The sequence below is a fragment of the Malaclemys terrapin genome, chromosome 16 (assembly GCF_027887155.1).
Source record: "Malaclemys terrapin pileata isolate rMalTer1 chromosome 16, rMalTer1.hap1, whole genome shotgun sequence".
Taxonomy (NCBI): domain Eukaryota; kingdom Metazoa; phylum Chordata; order Testudines; family Emydidae; genus Malaclemys; species Malaclemys terrapin.
The window spans coordinates 29952741-29965394 of NC_071520.1; positions in this window are offsets into that span (position 1 = coordinate 29952741).

Genomic DNA, 12654 nt, shown 5'->3' on the forward strand with positions numbered 1-12654 from the left:
CATTGGGTTGCGTGTCCAGACCAGGCCCCAGTCCCAGCCCTAAAGCCTTTGAGATGCAGCCAGGCCTAATTCTTAGGTCAGTTTCCTTTTCATTTGACAAATGAGCTTCCGTGAGTGTGACCCAGGCACCCCAGGATGGTAGCAGACAGGGGTACACACTCACGAGTCTATTCCCAGGGACTTGCCTGGACGGGCCCAGATGGGCACATTGCCCCTGTGATCACCCTCTTCACGACACTCCACCAAAGGGGACCATGTGTGGGCTCTGCTGAAAGCGAAGAGCTGGTTGGTTGTCATGGTTATTGCAGGATGTCTGTACAGAAAATATTCAAAGAGTTAGGGAACGTGTAGAACGCTGTGGTCCAAGGCGGCTGGAGGTGAAACTGGTCAGCAGGGGATGACTCCGTCCAGAGGGAGAACAGTTGGCATCTTTTGACCCTACCCAGCCAAGTGCTGACGGTCTAGCCCAGGTACAGGCCTGGACCTTTACAAAGCACAAAAGAGCCAAAGAAAAAGACCTTGACTAGGGGCACCCTCAGGGGCCAGCTGCAGCTAACGAAACGCCCTGGTTAGGAAAAGAGCCAAAAGGCCTGGAATGATATAAAAGGCGAAAGAAGGGCACGAGATGGGCTCTGTTACAGAGGCAGCGCTCTGCCAGCAGGAGTGTCTCATGAAAAGAGGATCCCAGCTCTCTTGATTGGACAAGCGCTGGCCGGACTGACCGTTGGGTGAGAAATACCTTATTGGACAGGAAAGGAACCTGTTAATAAGTAGAGGCTCTAGATCATGTGATGTGGTTTTCTTCTATCAGGCTTCCAATCCCCGTACTTGCCTCCAATTGAATCTTTATCTTCAGCATTGTCAGATAAATTTCTGTTTGGTTTTACTCCAGACACGACTAAGCACCGTCTGCTAAGGGGAGTGTTGAACTGAGCAGAGGCTAGTGAACGGGGGAATGACGCTTCCACGAAGGCAGTGAATCCCTGTGCATTGTGGGTGTCCAGAGGTCGAGGGGCTGGACACTTGAGTGTAACAAAGTGGGGTGTACAGACAGGTTGGAGGGACCTGTGTCCCGGGGCCAGAGCAGAGCTCTGAGGGCTAAGTATCTCCATAGATTTAGCCAGAGGGTCTCTCCGCTCTGTCCCAAGGACTCTGTTAGGGAGCTGTGGGCTGGGGCCTACCAAAGGAAGAGTGGGGCTCGCAGACCCTGGAGTGACATGGGACACTTGTCTTGCCAGCAGCTGGTAGTTTTCCCCGGTGAGCACCGACAAGGCTCCCTCATCCTATAAGCAAGTGCTGGCGAGTCACCCAGTGCCCCTTGGGCAGCCCCGCAGGTGTCCCAGTGAGGAAGGATGGTTTTTGAGTAAGGCAGTGGACTGGAACCCGGGAAATTGGGGTTCAGTTCCTGGCCCTGTGACAGACTCCCTGTGGGTACGTCAGCACGACCCTTTGGAGCAAGCTGCCCAGCCCGGGCCAAGAGACTTGTTAAAAAGAGCTGTGTAGACAGTGCATGGAAGTTGTGTCGGGCTGGAGATCAGGGTCTGTAGCCAGAACTTCCAAGCGCTGTCTACACAGCTGTGTTTAGAGCACTGGCGCGAGCCCCCTGGCCCGAATCTCTTGACCCAGGCTGGGAGAGTGCCATGCAGATGTACCCTGCGTGAACCCGGGCAAGCCATGTAGTCTCTCTGTGCCTCAGTTCTGTAGCAAGGGGGTCACTAATCATTCCTTTCTCTTTGTCTGGCCTGTGAGCTCTCGGGCTCGGCCAGCCTCCCTTCGTGTCTGTGCAGCAGCTAGTCCAATGGGCATCTCAGCTGGGGCCTCTTAGTTCTGCTACCCTGTAAGGAACATCACCAGCGCCAAGTCAGTGCGACCCCGCCCTGGCAAAACTCCCACCGCAATGCTGTTGCAGCCAACTCGCATCAATGGGAATCGTGCCTGTGCAAAGACTGCAGGGTGCTGGTTTAATCGGCTTGATTCTCATGGCTCTAAAAGAGAAAGAGAGGGCATGACCTTTGTCATGCTCACATGGGTAAATCTGGAGCCAGTTCACCGCAATCGATGGAATCAAACCGGTTTAAGTGAGACCGGAATTCAGGCCATTTACTTCGAATCGCAATGTCTCCTCAAAGGCCCCGTTTCATTTTCCGAACTCCAGTGTCCATTCTGCTATGTTTTCCAATCCGGTGCCTGTTTCTGCCTCCCTCCCCAGGTCAGAAAAGGGCTGGGACAGAGCGAAGCCCAAACGACTCAGCTGGATGTGTCATAACCCATTAGGGTTAAGGGGAATCAGAGGAGAGGGAGGGACAGGTGATAGTGGTGGATACAAAATGTAGTTAGATGTAATCGGACTCTCTGTGCCAGCTGCCATGCCCAGGTAGCCGGCAAGTGACTCCATAGAGGAAGCGCACATCCTCACGGAGACACTCCAAGTGATAATCGGGAGATCAGACACCTCCGAACTGCACAGTGCTGACAGTTACATAATCCACAAAATAAGCATAGAAGATGCTGGAGAGAGAGATTTGAAAGACACATGCCTGTCCCATGTGTGATTATCTATAGATGTATCTAGCCGTCCATTACATGCTTATTGGCCATTTCCTTACTATCCACCCAGGATGCGCCTTTAAAGGTGAACTGCGCAAGATCTTTTTTTTAAGTGTATGTAAGATTCAGGAAGAGGAACAAAGGCTGTAGCTGACTGCTGTTAGCCCAGATAATAGCAATCTCCCTAGACAATTTTGAGATAAATTAGCTCCTTGAGATAGAGTTTCTTGGTTTCCCTGTCAGAGCAAAAGAATCTGTGAGTTATTCAGAGCAAACAATTCCTTCACCAGCAGCCCCTGTTGCTGTTTGTGAATTATCTGTCATTGTTATGAACATGGTTATCATCTGAAAAGATACAATGGATGGTTAATGGAATGTGTCTCAGCCAATGGGTGCCTTCACCATTGTTGGTTAGAATAGTTGTAACCCATTATTCACACTGAGTGATTAGTCACCTCAGTGTTATGGTATTAGTCACGCCCCATGACTGAGTAACTCCTGAACCTTCATGATGGCCACTGAACGCTTGTGGTATTCTTGGAATACGGTCACGCTGCCATCGGCCACGCTTCTGTAAACAAACACGTGCTCCCCCAAACATTCACAGCTGCAACTGGGGACAAGGCTGCCTGGTGAAATATTGGATCCCCTACAGATAGCATCAAGATTCCCCTTTCCTTTGTCTCTGATGAGACGTTGTCTCCCTAAGAACGCGTCAGGGTGTAATGGCCTGCAGCCCCTCGAGGTGCCAGGCAACCATGACCCTGCATCACTTGGTTCCATTGGATGGTCCTTGGGGGAACGCCCCTTGGCAGAAGTCCTAGCAGGCATCACTTAAGTCCCGGAGTAGGGCTTAAGAGGGACTTAAGTGGAGCCTCAGCCTTGAGCTGGCTTCTACCCAAGGTGACCTTCCCCCTGCCTGCACATGAAACTCTGAGCCAAGAGGATCCCATTGTCCTGCTATCAGCCCGTGCCGCCCTACCTGCCATAGCCTAGGCTGCCACCCAGGAGCTGACTTCTGGCGAACTATCTCTATCCACCGGCAACTGGGAGGAGGCAGCCGGAGCTTGCGTCACGGTGACCTTTCCAATTGCTTCTGCAGTTTGGGTTGTTGTGGAAGGTGCATATTAACCTTGAGAGGACACAATAGCTGGGTCGCACAGAGCAGCAGCGGGAGGCCAGCCCGAGCAGCACTTCCCTTTGTAGCCCTCTCCGGAGGATTTGCCAAAGCCTGGAATGAAAAAGAAATGGGAGATTGGGTTGTTTGTCAAACTGATTTGGTGGCACAGCCTGATGTATGTTTAGGATCCATGGTCATGAGACAAATCGCCCTGCGAAGCGAAGCGCACACACCGGTATCTTTCATCTCTCTCCCAAGAGGCTCTGGGGTCAGCTACAGCGGGTAACCAGCGTGGGAGCAGCAAATAGCTAGGTTTTCTAGTCTCACTTTGTGTGCAGGGCAGTCTGCACAGAGCCACATGATGTCATGGTTCTAAATCCTTAGCGGGGCTCACAATGGGATGGGCAGGAGAACTAGCTTACTCTCCTCACCCTGCTGTCACACTCTGTGCCCTGTGGTTAGGAAGCGCCACTAAGGTAGTGCAAAGGAATGACGCATTCTTCAACCGCTGCATGCAGTTATATGCACCCACCTTGTCTCTCTAACATCCGTAAACTGTCCTGCTGCTCCTCCTGTTGGCTGGAGTGGCAACAATGCATGTCAGGAAGTGCAAGAGGCTGTGACTTACATGCTAAGAGGGTAATGGGCCACGATTTGTAGGAAGAAAAACAGCTGGCAGAGGGTGTAAGAAATAGCAGGACGAAGCTTTGGAGTGGGGTGGGAAAGGCGTGGTACCAGCCATGGGCTGCTACCGAAGGATTGAGGTCTAAGTCTACAAGGTGGTGAGAGCCACCTTGAGAGAGGCTGGGTGCCTTCCTCGCCCAGGGACGTCAGAGGGATCACGCACAGCAGAGCTGGTTGGAATTTGTGAATGAAAAGCCTCAAGTGGCCTTTTTATTTTTAAAATAATGGAAAAAGGTGACTTTTAAAAAATAGTTTTAAAAACATGTTTAGGACCCTTTCCATTGCTATTTTATTGGAAAGCCCAGCTGGAAAGTGTCGAGCAACAATTTCAAATAGGGACTGTGAAAAATTTCCTCCAGATGGGTCAGTTTCCAACCCTGCAAACTGGGACGACATCGAAATTTCATGCAAAAACACTAAAGCATTTTCCCACCAGCTCTGCCCAGCCCCTGCCCCCTCCTGACTGGTGACACAGAAGGCGTGGCCTTGCATGGTTCCCCCAGCGCTGTTTGCACTCAGCACGGTGCTCAGGAAAATGCCTCCCTGCTCATTTCCATTCCAGGACCTGTAATATGAGCAGCCTCTAATGGGTTGTCATGTCCTTGTCATATCCCAGTGGACTAATGTGTTCCTACCAGACTCCATGTGGCCTGACATGTGCTATCTAATTAACCCCTTGGTGCTGGTGGCGGGTCCAGAGCTCTGCTGTTAGTGCTAATGCATTTTGCATTAGAATGTCAGGTTGGGAATTCCTGCCCCCTGACACCGAGGGGTTCACTTGGGCCACTGGATGACCTCGGACGTGCCCTGACCTCTTCACGATGTCAGAACGATGCAGCCCTGGACCAGCGAGGCAGGCAGCCTGCATTCAGCAGAAGGCTGGCGCTGGGGCTGCAGGCACTCACGAGACACTGGCGCCTTTCTCGGTGCTAAAACGCTCGTGAACAGAGCCGTTGGATTCCACCTTCACCAGCCGAGGAAGAAAAGGTTCATAAATACTAAAAATGTATCGTCACATGCTGTCCAGGGAGGTCTCTGCCAGCACCTCCCAGGGAGAGCACTAGAATGTCCCGGCAACATGTGATTTCCATGGAAGAAAGACAAAGAATGGAGCATGCCAGCTTCTCCTGTTAGTTCACGGATCACAAGGACTGTGGTCATAACGTCCGTACTCGGATGAGAGTCGTGGGAGAGTTTTCTCACGACTGGCGAAGGGGTGTGTGTGTGTGTTCATACAGTTTAAGGCCAGGTCTGACCTCCTGCAACTCACAACTGTAAATCCCACCCAGTTACCCCTGTACTGAGCCCAATTACTTGTGTCTGACTGAAGCTTCTTCCAGAAAGAGGCCCTGGATTTGGAGCTCTCTGTGTGGGAAGGATTGGGGGAGTTATAAAAAGTGAAACATGTCTTCCCCTGGCCTTGTATTCTTCACCAAACGCCAGGGGAGTTTCAGCAGTCAGCAGCCGGAGAGCACTGCCCAGGAATGCTTGGGAAGTGACCATCGCTCTGCACGCGGACATCGGGAGCAGGTATCTCATGCACACACAACCCCACCCCCATCCCCACCTCCATCATTACCACTCCCTTAATGTGGCCCTGACTTAATGAGGACACTTGAGAATTGTATTTTCTCTGAACATAGTCTGGTTTCAGCTGTGGCATGTGCCCCGTGCAGAACATTGCTCTCCAATGCCGTTTTGCTGGTAAGTCTTTATCAGGACCGCAGCCTAAAGCATTCATATCACATCATAGCGTTTCATCCATCATTCCTGCTGTGGATCTCTTCGGCTGGGACAAGCGCAGTCCATTACCCTGACAAACCGACTGCATGTGCCAAACAGATTTTGAAAAGCCAAGCTCCGGCGAGACACAGGCCTCCTGCAGACAGCCTGTTCACACAGCCTGTGCCGGACTCTAGTTTGGCCTTTTGCCTTCTCGGGGTTTACCCGTGTCTCATTGACTATTCAAAGTGAATGTCACCATAGCAGAGATGGGCTCCTTGCTATCTGGAGCCAGGCAGCACTGACCAGTGGGGGCCAACAGCTGGGGCAGGCCTGTTCCTTTTCCTTACAGAGGAGGTGGAATGTGCCCTGCGCGGTCTAGGCCCTGGTGTAACACGCACAGTGCGACCTGTCCCTGTGGGATGTCCTGGGGGCTTTTTCTGACCCCAGAGGCGTGGCTGCCATTTGGCTCCTCAGCCAAGCTGATGTTTCTCAGGTTTGTCCTGCTCCTGGAGCTGTGCTCCAGGTGGGGGGTCCCAGGCTCCAAACCCTCTCCCAGGGCCTTTGATTCAGACGGCTGAAGAGGTTAACGTGCTGACAGGGTGGTTCTGTCCCTCTGGGTCCCATGAGTTCAGGTGCTGAAGGCTGCTCACAAACCCAGCCCATGATAAAAGGTCCCCTTGTTACTGGCTTAAGCATTAGCACCAGTTTGCTTGTGTAAACGTTTCACCCTTTGGCACGGATTTGGGGGCTTCAATTAGTTCACACAGCGAAGTTCCCCTCAGTGCAGAAGGGAGCCAAATAAACACCGAGCTAGATAGCTACCATCTTCGACTATAGACCCAGCTCGGCTAGCTGTAGCTAGCCTCATTCTCAGGAGCTCGAGACTCACTCACAAATCTATTGAATGATGATGATAAACCTTAAAAAGAACTTGTGGCACCGTAGAGACAAGGTGCCACAAGTACTCCTGTTCCTTTTGCAGATACAGACTTACACGGCTGCTACTCTGATAAACCTTAAATAAGCAACGCCGTCTCTTCTCAAACCAGGGCAGGCCACGCTTTCAATGCACGAGTGAATCTGTGCCAGGGTTTTGAGCTCTGACATTTTAAAGCCCAAAAGACAGGACCACTTCCTGAAGTGTCAGGACCCTCTGAACCTGGCTGGGTTCCTCACCAACCCCTAGAGACCAAGTCACAATGTGCACAGACAGGAATTCAAAAAAAAAACCCTACCGAAAACAAGTCAAAATAAAATAGACTTGTTACAGTGAAACCAACCTTAACAAACAAACACTGCAATGATTCAATTAATGAAGCAGTTAAGCATATAATATTGTTAAGCAAAGCAAAACAGCCTTTTGATGTGTTAATCATACTTGTGCCCTGCTAAAATAATTCAGATAAAAGGAACAAAATAAATCTTATTCCCCCGGATTCTGAAGAAAGCCAACTGCACAAAGATGTCATTATTATTAATTATTAGTATTATTATTTATTTATTTCTATTATCCATTCTTATGTCAACTTTAACTAGTGTCTCACGTCTGCTATCACCAACACATATCCCAGCAGGTTCTAAGATTTCCAGGCCTGGGATTAGTATCGACAAGCCAGGTTCTGTTGTGTCTTGCTGGCGTAAAGCTGGAGCACCTTCCACTGAAGCCTGCATAGGAAGAGGTCTCCACTCCTGGCTCTGGCTGAGTTGCATTTGGTGCAGGATCTAGAAGACGATGGCAATGGACTGACCTGAGAATTAAATGGTGCCTGGGCCTCTGTGCTGGCTCTCGGCACAGGATGAATTTCACCTGCTGAGCGTAAGTGATTAAAAGCACCTGGGAATGCCGTGCACTCTGTCAGCACCGACACTAAGGGAGGCGAGTGACCCCGAGCAGACGTGGTCTGGTGGTTTTTATCTTGACGCTCTCTCTTTACGTTAAAACTCCTGTGCTGTTTTGTACTGTTCCCAAGCCGGGCCCATAACCGGCAGCTATTAATAAGGCATTTGATTTATTCAATGAAAGCCAAAAGCAACTTATCTGCGGGAGCCCAATGCAGAGAGTGGGTCCGTCACTCTCAGGGTCTCGGCTTTGCATGTCAAACACGTCTCTGACTTTATTTCAATTTCATTTAACCAAAGCAATTTCTAAGTAGCCCAGGGTCTCCAGTTGACAGTACTGAGTAAGGCCTTTTCTCTTTCATTTTATACAGAATGTTCTCCCAGTGGGAAAGAACTAATATTGCAGATCTCAGGCGGAAACTGCCCCTGGCTTTGGCCAAAAATAAATAAATAAAATAAAACGTGAGGCTTTGTGCCATAGTGACAAAGAAAGGAAACCAGCGAGCTCCCCAAAGAGCGGCTTTTATTAGCAGCGCTCAGCAGCTCCCAGGAAGCCCCAGCCTGCCCTCCCACGTCCTGCCTTCGTTTTAAGGGCATCGGGAGCTGTGAGTATCTCAGCACCCAGCGCTGTAATCTCGGCAGGATTTGCATTTTGAGCACTCTTCCATTAAGCCACCGAATCATTAGGGTGCATAATGTGTGCATTTGAAAAGGATGATATGCTTCACTTTAAATGAGTTCATCAGCGGCGGTATATTTGTTTTGCATCAGCTACTTTGAGAGACCTCGTTCTTTGGCAGGCCACATTAGCCAACGGCGTGTTCAAAACTCTCACAGGCTTCGCTTCTTGACAAATCTTTCTCACTAGGGGCCAGCAGCTCAGACCTGGGGTGGGTTTCGGGGTTATTTGAAACGGACTCTCAAGACTAGGGGAAGAGGCGCTGCATTGACTGAAACTCCATTAGCCACGGGTCAGACCCAGCAGCAGCAGTACCTGTACCCCCGCTCTGCACCAGCCACTGTGCTTCAGGGCAAGAGGCTATTTCTGGTTCCATGCGGCCAGGCCTTGGCCTCTGCACTAAGACTGCCAGCTAGTGCTCGCTGTGGTGGCTTTTCTTGTGAGATGGTCACTTGTGCACTGAGCAGTGGATTTAAGACACCAACTAGCCAGCAGCCATCATCAGTGCTGTACCTGAACCTGCAGTTGGGTGGGGCAAGCTTGTCCTCCCATAGCACCCAGCCTCTCTGACCATCCCACTCCATTGGCACGACCACACTGATTGGTACTTATTTTATTTCCCCCCAAGAGTAAATGGGAATCCCCAGCCTGGCTCAGATCAATGGTCTACCCAGCTCCGTCCCCTGTCTCCGCCAGCGGCTGGAATGTGGGGCAATGTCTCCAAAGAGAGAAGGGCTGGGAAGGAGGCTGTTGTTAGCTGTTTTCTGATGACATCCTTCAGCGATGAGCACGTGTTGGAGAAAAGCAGTCTAGATAAAGGGTTTCTTTCCCAACCTGCCCAGCCACCAGTTCTCTGTCTAATCCACCACTCTTCTTCTGTTCTCTCCTGAGTCCTATGCAGCGGCCAATACGGGGAGTAGGTCTGAAGTCAGGAATTCTTTTTTGTAGGGAGGAACATCCATTGCTTCTCCGTGTCCAATTAGCAATCATTGCAGAGAGACAAGGTTCGCCAGCACTTACTAGATCATTGCCTAATTGCCAACAATACGGGCCTAAATAACCAGAAGGGAAAAGGTGCATTTCCCCAGCGGTGTGTCTCATCGCTTCTTCATCCTCATACCATGACTCCACAGCTAACCCACTAGCTGGCAGGTCTGCTGTCAGGACCACAAATCTGCCTTCCACCCCTGCGGGAGATTCTCTTTACATTAATGCAGGGCCCAGCGATCTCCGGTGCGACAGACTGTTCCCCTTCCCATTGTGTATTCTCCGGAGGGCAGGCTTGCCATCGGGTCAGCGCCGGGTGGGGTGTTTGTTTGGCTGAACCCATGTGTGTAGTGGCAACGCTTGCCTGTCCACAGAGTGCGGGAGCGGCCTTCCACAGATAGTGTCATAAATCACAGTGACACCTTCTCTTTGCAGGACTGGGGGCTGATGACAGGGGCTATTTATCTGAGTGTCACTGGCAGTAAACTAGTCAGGAAAGAATGGACACACATGAAAGAGAGGGAGGGAGAAGGGGGGCGCATCTGGAGAGAGACACCCGGCGTTTACGCAGGCAACTGGGCTGGGATCCTGCCCCAGTTCTTCAAAGAAGCATTGAACTCGCCGGGCCTTGACTACTTTGGATTTTGAAGGCATTTGTGTCGCCTTTTTGTTGGCTTGTCGCTTTTCAGGGCCAGGAGCAGCTGCCAGGATACAAGGAGCCTTGAAGGTGCCTTATCCAGCCCCAAGAATCTCTGCAGCTCCAAGGGACTGTGACAAACAGAGCGAGCAAAGACGCTCAGCCAAGTAAAACAAAGCTTTGAAAGCCAGGCCGTCTTTAATGTCCATGTGCTGCATTGTCTGTTGTCCTGTCGGCATCCTCAGCAGGCAGCGCTCGGTTCGGAGGCCTGGGCTTTTCCAGTCAGAACCTCTCCGATGGTGTCCTGACCTTCTCGGACATTCCTACAGTTGGATGTGAGGAGAGGGGGCAGGGCATCAGGAGAACAGCTGGATTCTATCCCTGGCTCTGCTGGAGATGGAGTAACACTTTCCATTGCTCCTCCAGATGCTCCTTGTAAGGGCAAGAGAAAAACACCCTTCCTCGCCTCCCCTGGCGGCTACCACGGGTGCCGGCACTGTATCAAGAGACAGGGAGAACTCACTTCTGTGCAGGAATGCATGAGACGCAGTCCACAGGCAGCACCCGACTGAGTCACATCGCCTCTGACTGCTGGATGTTCCCGCATTGTAACCGATGGCCACGGGCGATGGCCTAGTTGGATACATGAGTGGCTGGATGACGCCAGGAAAGTCCTCGGCCTCTTCTATGCCGCAGCGTGCCTATGTGTCCAACCGGGCTGATACACCCGGCGTCTGTCAGGGCGTGCTGCGAGGATTGCTGAATGTATGCTTAGCAAAGTGATATGGGCTCTTTGGGCGGAAGGCGCTGTACCTACCCAACAGCCGCACGACAAGAACTCAGCCCAGGGAGGTAACCAGTCCTGGCCTGGAGCCTGGCTACATGCTGCTGATATAGTGTATAGCATCACGTGCCCTGACCTGAGCGCGTCTGCTTCCTTTGTCACTGTAGAGAACCAGCAGTGTTGGTCCTGCCTCACCTGACTGACTCACCTGCTGCCGTAATAGCACACAAATGAGGTGCTGGGGACGTGGACCCGCACCGCTTGGATTAGCCACTGCCCTTTAAAGGGATGGTGTCTTCATAATACTCCTGGATCAAATTCACTTGCTCCTGCTTCCACCAGGTTAAATTTGGCCCCTTCTACTTCTAATACATCAACCAGCCCTGAAATGTAAGGGCCACATGGTGGAAATACAAAGAACCTGGGCAGAAGGAAAATGCTTGCACCAGGCTGACTTCCAATTGATTCTTCATTAGGGAAATGGTGGGCTGGCAGAGAGCCCTCCCTCTGCTCCTTGTCCTGCCCTTCATCAGTCTGGGGAATGGCAAAGCTCGTAGCCAGGTTGTCCCAGTTCATCAATTTGCTAAAGGTAACACCAGCAGGCGGCATGATGATGGTTAGCCTGAACCACAATGCACTGCATTTGTGCCGCCCAGTGCAGCGCACGTGAGTCCTATGAGGAAGTGGCTCAACGAACCCCAGGCAGAGAGGGGGTGGGTGATGAGACCTAACTGGGCCACAATTTCACCAAAAGCCTGTAAAATTCCACCTGCGCTTTTGCTTGGGCAAAACTCTGCCTCTGGGCGTGCAAATCAAATGGCTGGATGTGGTCTGCCTACTCAGATGCCTGCAATGCTGCAGAGGCCAGTTCTGAAGCCAGGTTAAGATTCCTCTGACAATGTGTCCTAGAGTGGATAAGAGCTGTAGCTAGGCATACAAACTAGCTAGAAAGAGTTTCTGTCTTTCCCATTAAACTTGAATTTATTCTGAAACAAATGGAAAACCCCTGCAACCAGAACCTCCCATTCCCCCATGTCTATACTCCACCTGCATTTAGAGAGAAGAGCTACAAACAAAGGGGAATCAGTTGTCCTCTCTGATTTGTGTGGTGGGTTGCAATTCCTTCCCTCCTGATGGGAGATCCACAGAGCAAAACTTCAGTATCTGGATCTGCCACTGGGGTTGGAGGAAAGACATTTATCCCCATGCACTTGACGCTCCATTTTTAAAAGAGCGAGACACAAACCACAACCAGCTGCGATGACATTTCGCCATTGAAATAAACAGAAAGTTTATTCAAATCATTTCCACTACAGATTATCTCCTGAAATGAAATGGAAAGTGTTTTTGAATCATTTCATTGGTTTTATCAGAAGCTAAAAGTCCAGGTTAATGGAACTCAAATGGATCCCATATGAATTTGAAATCCTTTCAGAAAGGGCTAGCTCATTACTCCTCTGTCGTTGTGAAGCCTGACTTCACTTTTGGAGCAGTCGAAATTGAATAATTGATGTAATTTGAATAACACTAGGCTATGGAATGATATTGAAATATAAAGATAAAAAGGACCGTAATCAAAAGCTGAGAGCAAACAGTTGTTAATATGCACTTTTGGGCAGACTTATTGAAAAAAATATGCCATGTGAAGTATG